Consider the following 14,903-nt stretch of genomic DNA (forward strand, 5'->3'; position numbering starts at 1 on the left):
ATTTGCTTGTATAGGTTAGAAATCAGATTGATCTGATTATTCTGCAAGTATTATTCAAAACGGGATTTTTATTTAATCTTATGAATTGTAACTTATGAATGTCGTTGATACTATTAAATTAAAGTTATCAATAAAATGAGTAAACACTGGTTTCCTAAGGCGGCTAGTTATTTAAATTTTCAGAATAAATCTCAGGATTGCTTTAGGCAACCAAATTTCATATTGAATAGATGCGCTTGTGAAATTAATATTCATGTCAAACGTTTTAAAAAATGAAATTTCATCTTCATTTGTCTTATATTTATTCTAATGTCTTATTCTAAATACAATAATTTGAACCGAGTTTTTATTTGATTTAATTTTATAGTTACCTTTTATTCAATAGATTAACGGTTATTTAAAATACTAGTAAGAGAAAATAGCTGATACTATTAAATTAAAGTTATCAATAAAATGAGTAAACACTGGTTTCTTAAGGCGGCTATTTATTTAAATTTTCAGAATAAATCTCAGGATTGCTTTAGGCAACATAATTTCATATTGAATAGATGCGCTTGTGAAATTAATATTCATGTCAAACGTTTTAAAAAATGAAATTTCATCTTCATTTGTCTTATATTTATTCTAATGTCTTATTCTAAATACAATAATTTGAACCGAGTTTTTATTTGATTTAATTTTATAGTTACCTTTTATTCAATAGATTAACGGCTATTTAAAATACTAGTAAGAGAAAATAGCAACATTAGTGCCTGCAAAAACATTGCCAAAAATATTTAGAAAAATTGTGTTTTTTAATCTATTGCTATGCCGAAACTTACAACTTTATGGGAAGCATGGAAATCTATTTAATATTGCAATTAGTAATAATATAAACTATTTTTTTTAGTGAGCATAACAGCAAATTCGATACGTTATCCCTAATCCGAACAAAATTTTCAATTAATTTGCTTTCTTGACCATTTTCAATTCCAGTAGACCATTTGCTAATGCTTGGTTTGAAATCATAGCATTACTCATTGTTGTGTTGCTCATGTCACTTGTCATAGACAACCCGCTGACAAAGTCACTGATTTTAAGCCGAGTTTTAGCGTCTCTTGTTTCAGTAGCGCCATCTAGGATCAAGAGAATGTCTTAGCTACACATGCATCACAGCCCTTTTTACGGGGCGGACTTCATTCGTACATTTCATTCACGGATCGTAATTTAGACCTGAATCAGAGAACTGACACCTCTGATCCAATATCCCCAGTGGTTTTGTCACGACTCGGAGTCTGTGGGGTTTGAACTCACAATCCAAGGGATGAGAATTCAAAGCCCTATCAACTAAGCTATTCCAGTCTAGGAGTACTCTTCCATAAGAAATGCAAAAATTTACTCAGCATTTGTGTTTTATCTTTTATTAAGTCTGATCTCATTTTAGCATAGTAAAAGTTCAAGAATTTTGTTCGATTTTGACCTCATTTAAATTAAAACATGGTTGGAATTCCTGTCTAAACCATAATATCATATAACTCTTATGCGCATGCGCCCTTTGGTGACGTAAGGAAAAATTCCATGATCCCACAGAAACAGAAGTAAGTTTGTTGGTGAAGTGTAACAATGGAACGGAAGATGGTTGTATACCATAGAAGATCAGAATTAGTATATGTGAAATGAAATATGTAAATAATTATCTGTGTATGTGTCCTCGTCCAGAAAATGAAATGATGATAAAAAAGGAGAATTCTCAGCCGTGATTGGATTAATTATATCGATGTTTATGTGGAATAATTCCTGTTGGAATACTTCGATTCTTTTGATTTAGAAGTTCCCGGAAAGACAGGTAAGAGTAAATTTTCTCTTACGTTCAGATATTTTTGAGGCCTAGAAATCCCAAAAAAACTTCTTAATGTAATAAATATACTGAACTAGTGGACAATAAGTCTTTATTCAACAGACAAGTTAAACTGCTGTAACATTAGAAGATTAGGGTTTCAATCCAATTTAGAAAATGTTTCATTCAGTAAAGTATGCATTGCCTGGTTATACTTGTTTTGTCCAATGTCTATGAACAAATTTCTTGCTGACGTCGAGTAGAAGTACCGAATAAAACTCAGAAAAGTGTAATTTTTATCCTAGAACTTAAAATGATACAAAATATTTTTTGTTAGTTTCTTTGTCAAAATACTCTTTGCAAGAAAAAAAATTAGTTTACAAGGAATTTGATGTGACGCTATAAATTGAAAGTTAACCAGTTGATTGTTTTTGGCTTTCTTTATTATCAAATATAAGATGACCCTTTACATTTCAAGATTTTGTCCAAGTGATTTAATTAGGAATCTATAGAGTACTTAAGGCGTTCTTGGTAATGGGTAATTTCTGTATCTAATTGTAACGTTTCGTCTTGAATAATTTAATTTCAGCTCATAACTTTTAAGAGCTTTAACTTCAGCTCTTTCTCAGAACCTTTTAGCTCTTCCCTCTGTTAGGACCTCTTAACTTCTTAGTTCGGTGCCGTTGCGATGCAAGGAATAACAACAATTAAAGGATTAAATTCGTGTTAATGAATGCTATGCTGTACAGTCGGCTTCGAATCCATATTAATTACCGGCATAGAAACTAAATTTCGTCTAAATTACAACATTAATATGATTGTAGGGCCATGCGAAAACAGACAGAATAGGTAGTTTTTGGTAAATTTGATATATTGCAATTAGAACAATATCTGCGGTATTCAAAATGAAAGATTTTGGCGAAAATTCAGTTTTATTTTTCATCAAAATTTCGAAGTTGTAGTTCTGTTTTAAATCTAGGTATTCTTATAAAAATGTTATCATTCCATAGATGTTTTCCTGTTCTTTCAAAATATGTACTTATTTTACTTGTAAATCTATTGGAAACTATTCAAATAGAAAATTTCTCGTTTGGTAGTATATTAACTTTATACGCCATATTTTGCAAGCGGTAAGAGTTAGGACAGGATAACCAGAGTGTTTAGTGATCCACATATGCTCTTCTATCACTTTCGTTCGTTTGGTAGATAAAGTAAAACTCATCCTGTAAAGTAATATAATTATTAAATAAGTTCTAATACTAAGTAAAGGCACATCTTTCATTTAATTACAAGTTAATTACTATGATCTGGTGGTTAGGTCAGTACAATACTGATTCAAGGCCATATTCTAGCGAAGTTCCATCGCTGGTGTTGGTATACAGCTCTAAATCTATTATGGTCCGAAAAGTAATATGATACATAAATATACATATGTGGTTTCGAGGACAGATTCTAACGAAGTTCCATCGCGGGTGTTGGTTTATAGTTCTTAATCCTTTGTGGCCCGAAAAGTAATAAGATGCATAATTATACAAATGTGAGTGTGAGGATTCTTTTGGTACTTAGGAAGTTCAAAATGTAGTAATTACAGGTTTGTTATAGATCCTAACATTGATGTGGGAATTTTCACTATTACACAACTTCTATAAGAATCATTATCTAACTAGAATTTGAAAACAAAATGTATACTTCAGAATGTTTAGTCAGACTAGATTTTGGATCGCAAAAGGTAAAGTCTTCTATGTGGATCAAAGAGTTTAGTTGTATTAATGTTTCGTTTCGAAGCAATAAAAGGACTATTTTAAAATAGATTTCATGATTTTGAACTGTTATCGGATGACGATAACTTAACGACACCATCTCCAAATTTCAGTTCCATATGAATAGGGAATTATATGACCTTGACGAATTTAGCGTGTGCCAGGTCAGCATAAATGGCAATGCCTTGATGGAACTGTGTTCAAAGCGTGGTATACATTTCGGTCTCTAAAAAAAGACCTTACTATCAGGCCATGGCTACTCTCTTTTCTAGATCAAATGACTTCACGTAGATATGTGGATGTTTTGTCTATGGGACAGTGATTCAAACTTTCGGAGCCGTCGTTGATTCACTTTAATGCAAATTAGGTAAATTATAATTTAATAAAACAATCTAATTAAATTATTCACTACTTATGTTGTAAGTTCGTTTTGATGCAATGGTTTCATAATTTTTTGAAGGCAACAAATTTTAAAGTGAATTTACAAGGTCAGCTGGTAAGTAGAATTTAATCCTTTAATATTCTTTTTTTTTCTTTGCCTTTGAACCATAAGCATTATTTATCCGAAACTTCTTTATGGAATTTAATCATGCTGTGTTACTTTATAAATTTGATATAGAAAAATATATACTATTTAAAATGAAATCGAAGAAAGTGAAAAATCTTCCTCGGATTTTTTTTAAAAAAAGGCATAGAGGGCCTTTTTTTTAAAACGAAGAATAGTTCAAATTAAGAAGCATACATTGACAGATAGTATTTAAAAAGTTAAATAAAAGAAGTTTCTCCCCTAGACTCAAATATTTCTATAATATGGTAAAATTTTGTATTGATTTCCATAGTATAGTAAATTCAATATACATTTCGATGCCATTTCTTTATCTTGTTGGCTTCAAAATTTATAAATGATTTGGGATTAGTATATTAATATCCTTTGCCAAACTTCATTTATGTTGATTGTTCAGATTTGACGATATCATGTTTAAATAGCCTATGAGCAAACAGATCGCCAGACTATCCAAAATTTCAAGTACATCTACATATTTGGTAAATTTATATATTAAATTCCATTGTTCTTACATAATAAATTACTGAATTATCATGTGTTATCATCATATATATTTTACTGTAAAATTGTATCTCGTAGTCAGGGAATTCAAATTTGTAGAATATCATTAAAATCTCGAAATTGGTTTTTTTTTCTGTTATAAATCTTTCCTTTCTACTCATCGTATTAGAAGAAATTAAGAAAAAATTATTTCCATTTAATTATAAAACGAAGTTTGAAATGAACAGCACAAAAGCAACAGAAATCTGTTTAAAGCGTGGTAAAAATTATTATATAGTGTTTTATAGAATATAATAAATAAAAGGTTATGTTCTCCCATTCTATATGCATTAAGCGATCCTGAATTTTCATTGTAATTACTTTTCTCAATGATATATTTCTATCGTTCAGCTGTTCTTTATATTTACAAGAATCTTATTCCTTTTTGTGATATTAATAATACTTTATCAGTATTTGAATTGCAATGACTGTATTTTTTAATTAATGATCAAGTGTAATTTATTTAAACTACTCGGTTCAAAAATATATTTTAAATTTTATAATCTGAAGTGAAATAATGATAAAATAATTCTGCGCAATTATGATTTTATTATATTAGGGCGAATGTTTATGGATGTTTCTTTTTCGTTGCTGAAAATGTCTTAGCGATCTTAATGGCTTTTATTTGCATTTTATGAAGAAATATAGAAAAATCTGAAGTGTTTCTTTTTTTAATCTTATTAAAATTTGCAATAACCTATAACTTTCATTAAAAAACCCCACATAATTTCAAAAATAAGGGATAATGAATAAATTTATTGGCTATTAGCTGTTTTTAATAAATATTATTTTCTGCCGTTAATTCCACAAAATGCACTAAATATTTTATTAGTCGATATAAACATTTTTTAAAAATTTGTTTTCAACAAAATTTGAAATTATTGCTAACATTAAAGTCATGCAAACTTTCTCAAATATATTGACTTTATTTTCATTTTTCATAACATTTTATGATGGATGAATTTCTAATAAGAATATCACAATACAGATTCTGTTTTAAAACCTACCAAACTTGCACAGTTAAACATGTATGCGAAGGCTTATATTTTGAAATAGTTTTTCCGATACTTCAGACATTTCAGCTTCAAAGATAAGACTACAATGGAACGAACGTACCATTCATCCTCATTCACAAATTCTCCAATAATCTGACAGAGCATTACTTTATGAAATAGGTGCAAAATTTAATTTAACTATTATTATGGGGGGGGGGTGATAATGGCATTTGAAATTGCATTATGCAGCATATGGCATAGCATTTCTCTATATGATGGTTTAGCCAATTCAAATGTGATCATATTACAATTTTTTAGTACAAGATGCTATAAAATCTATTTTTTTAATAAAAATATAAATATACAAAACAATATTGTGATTTTTACAATTTTCTGTACCTTTATGTATCGATAAAAAATCAGATCACGGAAATTTTCAAATTAAAAATGAACTTATTTGATAATTTATATAAATTATCATATTTTAAAATTTAATTGCTTTCCAGATTTTTATATTAATTTAGTACGCATTAGCATCATTCTAAAATGCCTTCTTACTTCCTTATCCAATTCCCATATTTTTGCTTAATTCTACACGTGCACTGGAAAACTGATGAATTCAGCATGATGTCGAGCTCTGAGTGAAGGGATTAAAGCTCCTTATACTTTTGAAGAACCTGAAACGCTCTTTCTTAACTCCTTATTTACTGACAGTACTTAAAAGTACCATTTAAATCTGGCTTATATCTTCGTAATATGACAATTTTTGCTGATTGTATTCTAAAGAATACGGAGAATGTAACCCAAATAGCAAGAAGTTAATATAAGCTAAAAGTAGGAATTAAAAATATTTAATAATTAAATTAAGTTATTTCTATTAATTAAAATATTTTTCTTGGATTCCCTGGGGTTATTCTGCTTGAAAACTTAAGTACTAGTGCAAAAATGAAATTGAAAAATTGATGGCAACATAATTCAGTAAATAAAGGGTTAAGTTGACAAGTGTAAAAAAAAAATCCCTATCAAAATCTCATAGTAAAATCACTGAAAGGAAAAATTTGCTTCTTTCGCTCTTGTGTCGCAGTGTAGACTGACGCATTTTTTATGATCGTATATATAGATTAATAATTTAAACCGAAAATATTTTCTCATTAATAACTGCTAATATTAAAATGATGCACATTCAACTCGCTATATAGACAGCTACTTCCGCATACACTTGCATGTGGAAGTAGGCGATTCAGTTTGAAATAATCTTTTTTCATTAATCCTATTTGATCATTTCCATAAGAAAGAAATTATTTGCCCTCAAAATTTAGAAACAACTATATCACCTTATCCTAGCAGCACGTAAATTTTATCAGTTGAATATCTTTGCGCTCCAAGCAAAGGGAGTGTCTGAACCGCTTTTTCCGTATGTGTATTATACAATGTAGTATTAGGAGGAAATATTTTCACTCTAAATTAAGACGCATCTATACAATCTTATTCGTACAGATGGTAGTAATGTTATATTAACATATGGTACTTTGCATCCCAAAATGGAAACACATCTGTATTTCCTCTTTCCCATATGTTGTTGTTTATAATGGCACTTGCCATGGACAAGCTCGTTGACAAGTCAGCGATTTTAAGCCAAGGGAGCGTCTCTTGTTTTAGTAGCGCCAACTAGGGCCAAGAGTACGTCTTAGCTACTCAAGCATCACATTCGCTTGCACAACCCCTTTTTACAGGGGGGGGGGGCACATTTACACATCTCACAGATAGAACAGATGAAGAACAACCATGCCTGAACCGGGACTCGAACTCAGGACATCCAGATCACGGGGAAGAAACGCTACCCCTATGCCAGGACGCCGGCCCTCTTTCCTATAAATGGCTCAAATACAGTACTTCAGGACGGACAGTAAGTAATATGATATTATAAATATATTATAATTGAAAATATTATAATTTTATTGGACAGGCATAAAATTTAAAATGAATATATCAATATGATAAACATCACATATAAAAGTTACTGCTAATTTTTTTTATTTCAATAGACCTTGGTCATTATCCAAGATAAATATGTAGATCATTGTTCGATCGCTGTACAAAACATTTTTAAAGATATTCTTTCCCATTAATGTAATATGAAAGTTTTAAGATAATTCAAAGTTGTGTTGTTTAGTCTTTATTTCAGCCTAAAATTCTTTAAAACTCAATAACCTAAAGAATTTAGATGCAAAAAAAAATTTAAAAAATCCCGATTTTCGAACTTAATAAAATTTGAGTCATTTATATAGGCTTGATGCGCTGGTGCAAACTCTTGCAGAAATGCACAATTCTTTATCGAAAACCAATTGTTGGCATGTAGCAATGTATGTGTTACCAATACGCCGTGTTTGTAATATACTGCATGAAGTTTTTATTCCTTTAGAAATGTATGTCTGAGACAATTTTCCACTATTTGACGCTGCAGCCTAACCATAACAAATTCTTGTTCCGAAATCATTGAAGAGATCGAAAGTTTTCAGTTATTTCCTCCAAGTTTGCTGAATATATGACATCAATTTTAGTTTTATATCATTGTTCAGTTCAAAATAGCTTCGTATTGAAAAATGTTATTTTGTAGTACTTTTGCTACCGTGTCTGTTCAGTACATTTTTTTTTTGTATCTTTGTTTTTTGTATTTTTGTCGCTCTCAAGTGTTGAACGTTCTTTCTGAAAAGAGGAAGAAAGCTCTTCTTTTGTACTAACTTTCATAGTTCTACATATTACTTTTGCTTCCATTTTATTTGCAGAAGATTGTGATAATCTTCATTTTATTTCATATGTTTCTGTCATTTGCTTTTTGTATGAACTTAACTGGTTAATCAGATCCAGGCTGAACTATATAGGCATTAATATACAACAATCTATTTAAAATTCTATAAATATGTCTTCTATATGTATTCTATTATATGTATTCTATAAATAAAACTATAACATTTTAGTTCTTGGACGATTTTATTTGCACACAAAATGTTTCCAAGAGTTCATCAACAGTGGCCTTTTGTCTTTTGTATGTAAAATAATTCCAAACTTTGCTTTACACCAAAAAAATCGTATGTAATAAAAAAAAATGCCTATCGTGGAAATAGTAATGCATTTTTTTATCAACCGATTAAAATGAATAATTTCCTGGAATAGTGTTTAAGAACTATAAAGCAAAATTAAGACCACCTATAACGTATTTCCTTATAGGCGATGTGAATGTGACATTGGGAGAAAGTATCTGCCCAAATTAAGAATAATCTTAATTCTCCAAATTAAGAATGATCATTAAAGCTTTTTTAAAAACCTTTTTCTATACTTCGTATTCGAGAAAGCAAAAGCATAAATAATCATCAAATAATTCTGACTCCAGATTTTGACGAATCTCTACCTTTCAGATCACCCGGAGTTCGAAAAAAACATTTTTAGTATTGTTAATTCCATCAGTACTTAAAGATCCCAAATTCCGTTTGTGGAAACTATTGCGGGCACCCGAAACGCCTACATATAACTGAAACTCCTCCCACTTGTCATTATAATTAAATACCCGAGATATGCTTAGTTCCTTACACGAGTTCCCACTTGGGTTTAGGGTACACAGAAGTTATCTGAGAACTCTCAAACGATACCAGACCATAGATTTGCTTAGTACCCATTAGGGTAGGGAGTTCATATTTTGTACATCCAACCCTTAGAAACGAAGGCTGTCATTGTGGTTCTTAACTTTTCATACTTTTGAAAGAGAAATTCAACCTCCCAGAATTCTGAGGCTCCTGGAAACTATTGCGGTAACTATTTCTCGTTAAATCTTGACCCCTTGCCTGCCGCGGGCGTATATATACGTCTCCTTAAGTCAATGTTTTAACTGCCCCTGGCGTATATATACGTCTCCCTAAGTCAATGTTTTAACTGCCCCTGGCGTATATATACGTCTCCTTAAGTCAATGTTTTAACTGCCCCTGGCGTATATATACGTCTCCTTAAGTCAATGTTTTAACTGCCCCTGGCGTATATATACGTCTCCCTAAGTCAATGTTTTAACTGCCCCTGGCGTATATATACGTCTCCTTAAGTCAATGTTTTAACTGCCCCTGGCTTATATATAAGTCTCTCAACTATATACGTGGCACTGGGGACCGAATCTCGCAAGTTATCCTCGTCAGGTAAGGGGTTAAAAATGTGAGGGTTAAATAAGCATATTTTTTCAGTATTATGTATCATGTTTTTTTATATGTATCATGATATAGCTTACAGATATGACTTCTATAGATTGATATTATAATTTTCATTTTAAAAGAATCCAACATACATTTTAATAAATGTGTGTACAAATTTCAATCTGATTATAATTTCAGATTCAAAACGCTTCACACAGGTCTACTTATATTATAATATCTGATAATTTTTTTATAATATAGTCTAGAATCTTACAATTCCCATTTAATAAATGAGAAATTCAAAAGAAAATTTTCTTTATCTCTAAAATCTCCAAGGAATCGTTAAATGCAAATAAACATCTTAAAATCTCAGAAGATCTAATTAAAAGTTTCAAAAAATAGCCAAAAAGAAAAAAACTAAATTACCTTTCTAACGATCTCAAAACAAGGAATCCGCAGCTTCTTCACACACCTTGAATGACTTAAATCAGTTTTCTCGCAACTTTAAAGAAATAATCTAATCACTTGGACAGACAAGCATTTAAAAAGGAAATTAATTGATTTTCTTCTTCTCGTTTGAATTTGCCAAGAAAGAAATCAACAAACCCTTGATGAATAAAGGTTCACAGATCTTTGGTTCAAAGTGAATTCGTGATTTTTAACATGATTAGATCTGGTAAGAGTAATGAAAGATGCAAATTTAATACGAAATTGAATCATCGCCAATAAATTCAAAATTTGCTGTCACCAGTCAACGAAGAGTGGCATTTGTTATCTGTAGTAAGATCTGTGTTATTTTTCCCGTGGAAATAATGATTTTTAAATCTCAATAAACGAATTAGGAAAATGTTGTTAGTTGGAAAGTAGATGAATAAGTAATGATACTTTATATGTGATGAGGGTTATCAACGTTGCTGTTTTCTGGACTCAGAGATAAGGCCGCGGTGGCCTGGTAGTAAGGTCTCGGCTCGTGAGCTATAGGGTTTCAGGTTCGAGATCCGATTCCACCGAAGAACCGTCGTGTATGGGGGTCTGTTGCACGGTAAATCCGTCAGGGCCAAACGTTCTGGTGTGGCGTGGTGTGGAGAGGGGGGTGCCAGCTCAGATTTCGTCCTCGTCATCTGAACGTGGTTCAAAATTACGAGGTCCATCCAAAAATACCCCTTGTGTTGCTTAAAGCGGGGCGTTAATATAACTAACTAAACATATTTTAGGTATTAAATTAAATTACCAGGAGTTGAAACCGAACACATTCTTTCATATAAATACGCTTGTATATTGTTATCCGCATGCTTTGGCGAATAATAACTACGAAAAATCCTATTAGCGTGCGCTCTTTGGTGATACATCCCTGGGATATGGTAAATACCCAAGTATGAGAAACTCGACTCTGTAATTTGGACGTCTTATCTTTTACGAATAATTAAATTTAAAATTTGACGCAGAACTATAATTGTAATCACAAGGTCACATATCAAATTTCATTTTCTGACCGCGGTACAAAATTACGAGGTCCGTCCCAAAATAGCCCTAGTGTTGCTTTACAACGGTATGTTAATAAAACTAAACTAAACTAAACTAAATCATTTATGTCACGTGAGTTTGCGATTCCGTGATTCACAGTGCGAAAAATTCTGCGACTCATTTAAAAATATAAGATAACGTGCACATATAAGATGCACGTGATGCAAATACTTCAATCTCAAGACCTCCAAACCAGCTATGAATTTGATCGCCAATTTTTGGTGATAATATAAGTTGGTGAAACGTGTCCTAGGCAAACTCTATGGTCAGCTGAGGCATACTTTTTCTTTAGATAGAGCTGTAAATAATCAAAATTACTAAACTGGACTCAGAGATGATTAAGTTTTCAGTTTCACTTTATATGAGGTGATTAATTAAATAGGCTTCATAGAATTTAAGAAAATAAGAAGGCTGCCGTTTGTTTAGCTTTCATTTCTGGTTACTTATGTTATAAGGATAATTTTCCATTAGCATTGATTGTATAAACATTGATATTTTGAAAGTTAAAATAATTTCATGAATGAAGAAAATGATCCTAATCTAGTTTTCTTTATTTCCTGTGAGAAATAGGGAAATCCTTTGAGGAATAGGGAACTCAAACAGCAAATATGAGCCTTTCTGCTAACAATGCAGAATTTTTGCAGACATAATAACCTTGCTTGTGCTACCGTACCAAGTCTTATGCTAAAAAGTATGCAAATAACTGTCCAAATGATAGAGAGCAGTTTGAGCAATAAAAATAAAATTATTTTATAATAAATGGTTCTTTTTTTATATATATTTAATGAGACTTTCCAATTCGTATAAAATGCTAAAAAAATATTTTTACGATATCTTAACGATAACTGCCGGGATTCAGAATATCGAATAATATAGTGATGATATCATAGAGTATCTTGCGCCAATAGATAGATTCGGAAATCAGGAGCAAACAAATATGCATTTCGAATGTTTGTTCTTTGCATTAATCGGCGACAAATGTCTTTTTATACTAAATTGAGAACATTCTACAACTTTAAAAGGGACATTTTCTCTTTATCTTGTGCCTGATTCAAGATAGGGACACTAACTCAAGAGTTTCTCGCCAGGCGGCACTGTATGCCATCATCACGTAGAGCAAATCCATTTTATGATAACGTGGCACAGCTTCAATGACTATAGATGTGGTCGTTCGAAAGGTGTGTGACTGTATGTGTAAGGAATTTAAATGAAAACCTTGTATCTGTTGAAATTATGATTAGTTCGTTATTAATAACAATAGGTCAAAATGATTGACTAATCAAACTGAGTTGTTGTTATTAATAATCACTAGTTATAATTATTATTATTAACCACAGTTATTAATGAGAGCCACTAATGTAGACTTTATGATAATGAGATACAACTTCAATGTCTATAAACGCTGACGTTCAGAAGTAAAAGTGTGTGTGAGAGGAATTTAAATAAAAACTCGGTATCTATCACAATTAATATGATAAGTTCTTTATTAATAATAACCGGTCAAAATGATTATTTGATTAATCACATTCAGTGGTTATTATTATTATTATCCGCGGCTATTATTAATATAATCCCGCTAAATTACATTGATTGTAACATATACACTACACTTTTTTTTATTTTGAATACATATTGATTTGTAATAGATTGATTCAATTGAATTAAATTCCTTTTTCAAATTTTATAAAATAGTACAGCGAAATTTTAAATGCATTCCGTATTAATTTTCTAATAGCCAAATGACCAAATATTGTGAAGAACTCGTTGATCGCCAAAAGCAGCTAGGTGTTGTGTCAAATATTATAATTTTGGTAAATACTGCTGAACAATGAATGCTTGGTACTTTGTTGACAGGATGACGGATAATCTCAATCTCGAAAATGCGCCAATCCTGTAAAATGAGCCAAAGATTGGCGAAAATGCACCATTTCTTTGGCGCCATCATAATGAAAAGCAATTCCAAAGGTTACACAGTAATTTGCGGTTATTGGCGCCGAAGCTATCGTTTTGGCGAAAATGGCTGACTGGATAATCAATCCCAAACTACGAAAATGGTCAACGGGATAATCCCAAAGTACCAGGCTTTTATGGATAAAAAAAATGTATAAGTATAGTGAAAACCAAAATTTTATCTTTATATTCATGCTTATTTACTTTTTACGACTTTCAAAAATAAAGTTTTTCGGGAATCTGTAGCTCCGTAAAATTTGTGTGTTAACTTTAAAGAAGCAGCATGCTATGAAAGATCTCCATGAAGAAAATTAAAAGCATATATTTGAAATCGTTTACATAGAATAGTTTAAATATCCCCATACTTTGTAACTTTCATCATTTCAGAGATAAAAAACATCTAACAAAAAATGAATATCTTTGCACTGTGAAAAAATAATATTGTTTTGATAGCTGTTTATAAAGAAAAATATATCAGAAAACATTTTAAAAGCTATAATCTAGTCTGAAAGAAAATTTTAGACTTCATTAAAGTACTGCATCTATCATGGAAAATGATTTCAACTGAAACGAGTCCAGACACGCGAATCAATTTCTGTCTAGAACAACTTAATGAGAATCCACAATGGAAAACGACGAACTCAGTTTAGATTAAAATTTGTAATTCATAATAAATCTTAAGATTAATATTACTGTCCAAATATTATAAATTAAATTTTAAAAATATTTAAGTAATTTTTAGCCATAAAAATGAGTTTTTTCGGATTATATTAAAAAAATGAAACAAAATTTTTTGAACCAAATGAATATTATTGAGTTTTATCGATAATATTTGAATATCTAACCAATTAATTTAGTCTCCTTGGATAAGAAAGTATTATAAAATATTACTTTTCATTAATATTGCCCTACTAACTCAAAATGCTGAACAGCATTGTTACAACGATTGCGACAATAGCCGATATTCAAAACATCAGATGGCATTGTGGGAATATCTTGTGTTAATAGAATGCAGTTAAAGAAAACTCAATAAGATTACTTTCTCGTAAGTTATTGATTAAATTTAAATATTCAAATATTTTGGATTGGGGGTCATAAAATAGCTTTCCTTATTTGGAAGCATTTACAGCAAAAGACAATGAATCGAAAGAAACCATATTATATATATAGATTATCGAAAGTTTCCTTTTATGAATTCTCTGAATAAGTCGCAGCAAAAAATAACATAAGTTAACACTGAAATCACATATTACAACGAATGCATGGAAAATGAATTTTGCAAAATTTCATTAATATTCAAGTCATAAGACTGAACAATGAGCATACAGAGTTGGATGATTTGCCATATGAAGCTCAGAAAAAATATTTATTTATTAATCAATATTCGAGTTCCATTTTCAATTTATTAATCTTACCTTTATGAGTAAAATTTGCATAGATAACATTTTTTTTAGAAATTCGGCTTTCTATACTTACCACAGTCTGCATTTGGAGTTTGATTCCATTCTGATCATCAGTTTTTAGATACATTTAAACATGGAAATTTGATAGCCGCTTCCTTGTATATACAGGTTGCCT

This window comes from Argiope bruennichi, chromosome 9 (genome assembly GCF_947563725.1).
Source record: "Argiope bruennichi chromosome 9, qqArgBrue1.1, whole genome shotgun sequence".
NCBI classification, from domain to species: Eukaryota; Metazoa; Arthropoda; class Arachnida; order Araneae; family Araneidae; genus Argiope; species Argiope bruennichi.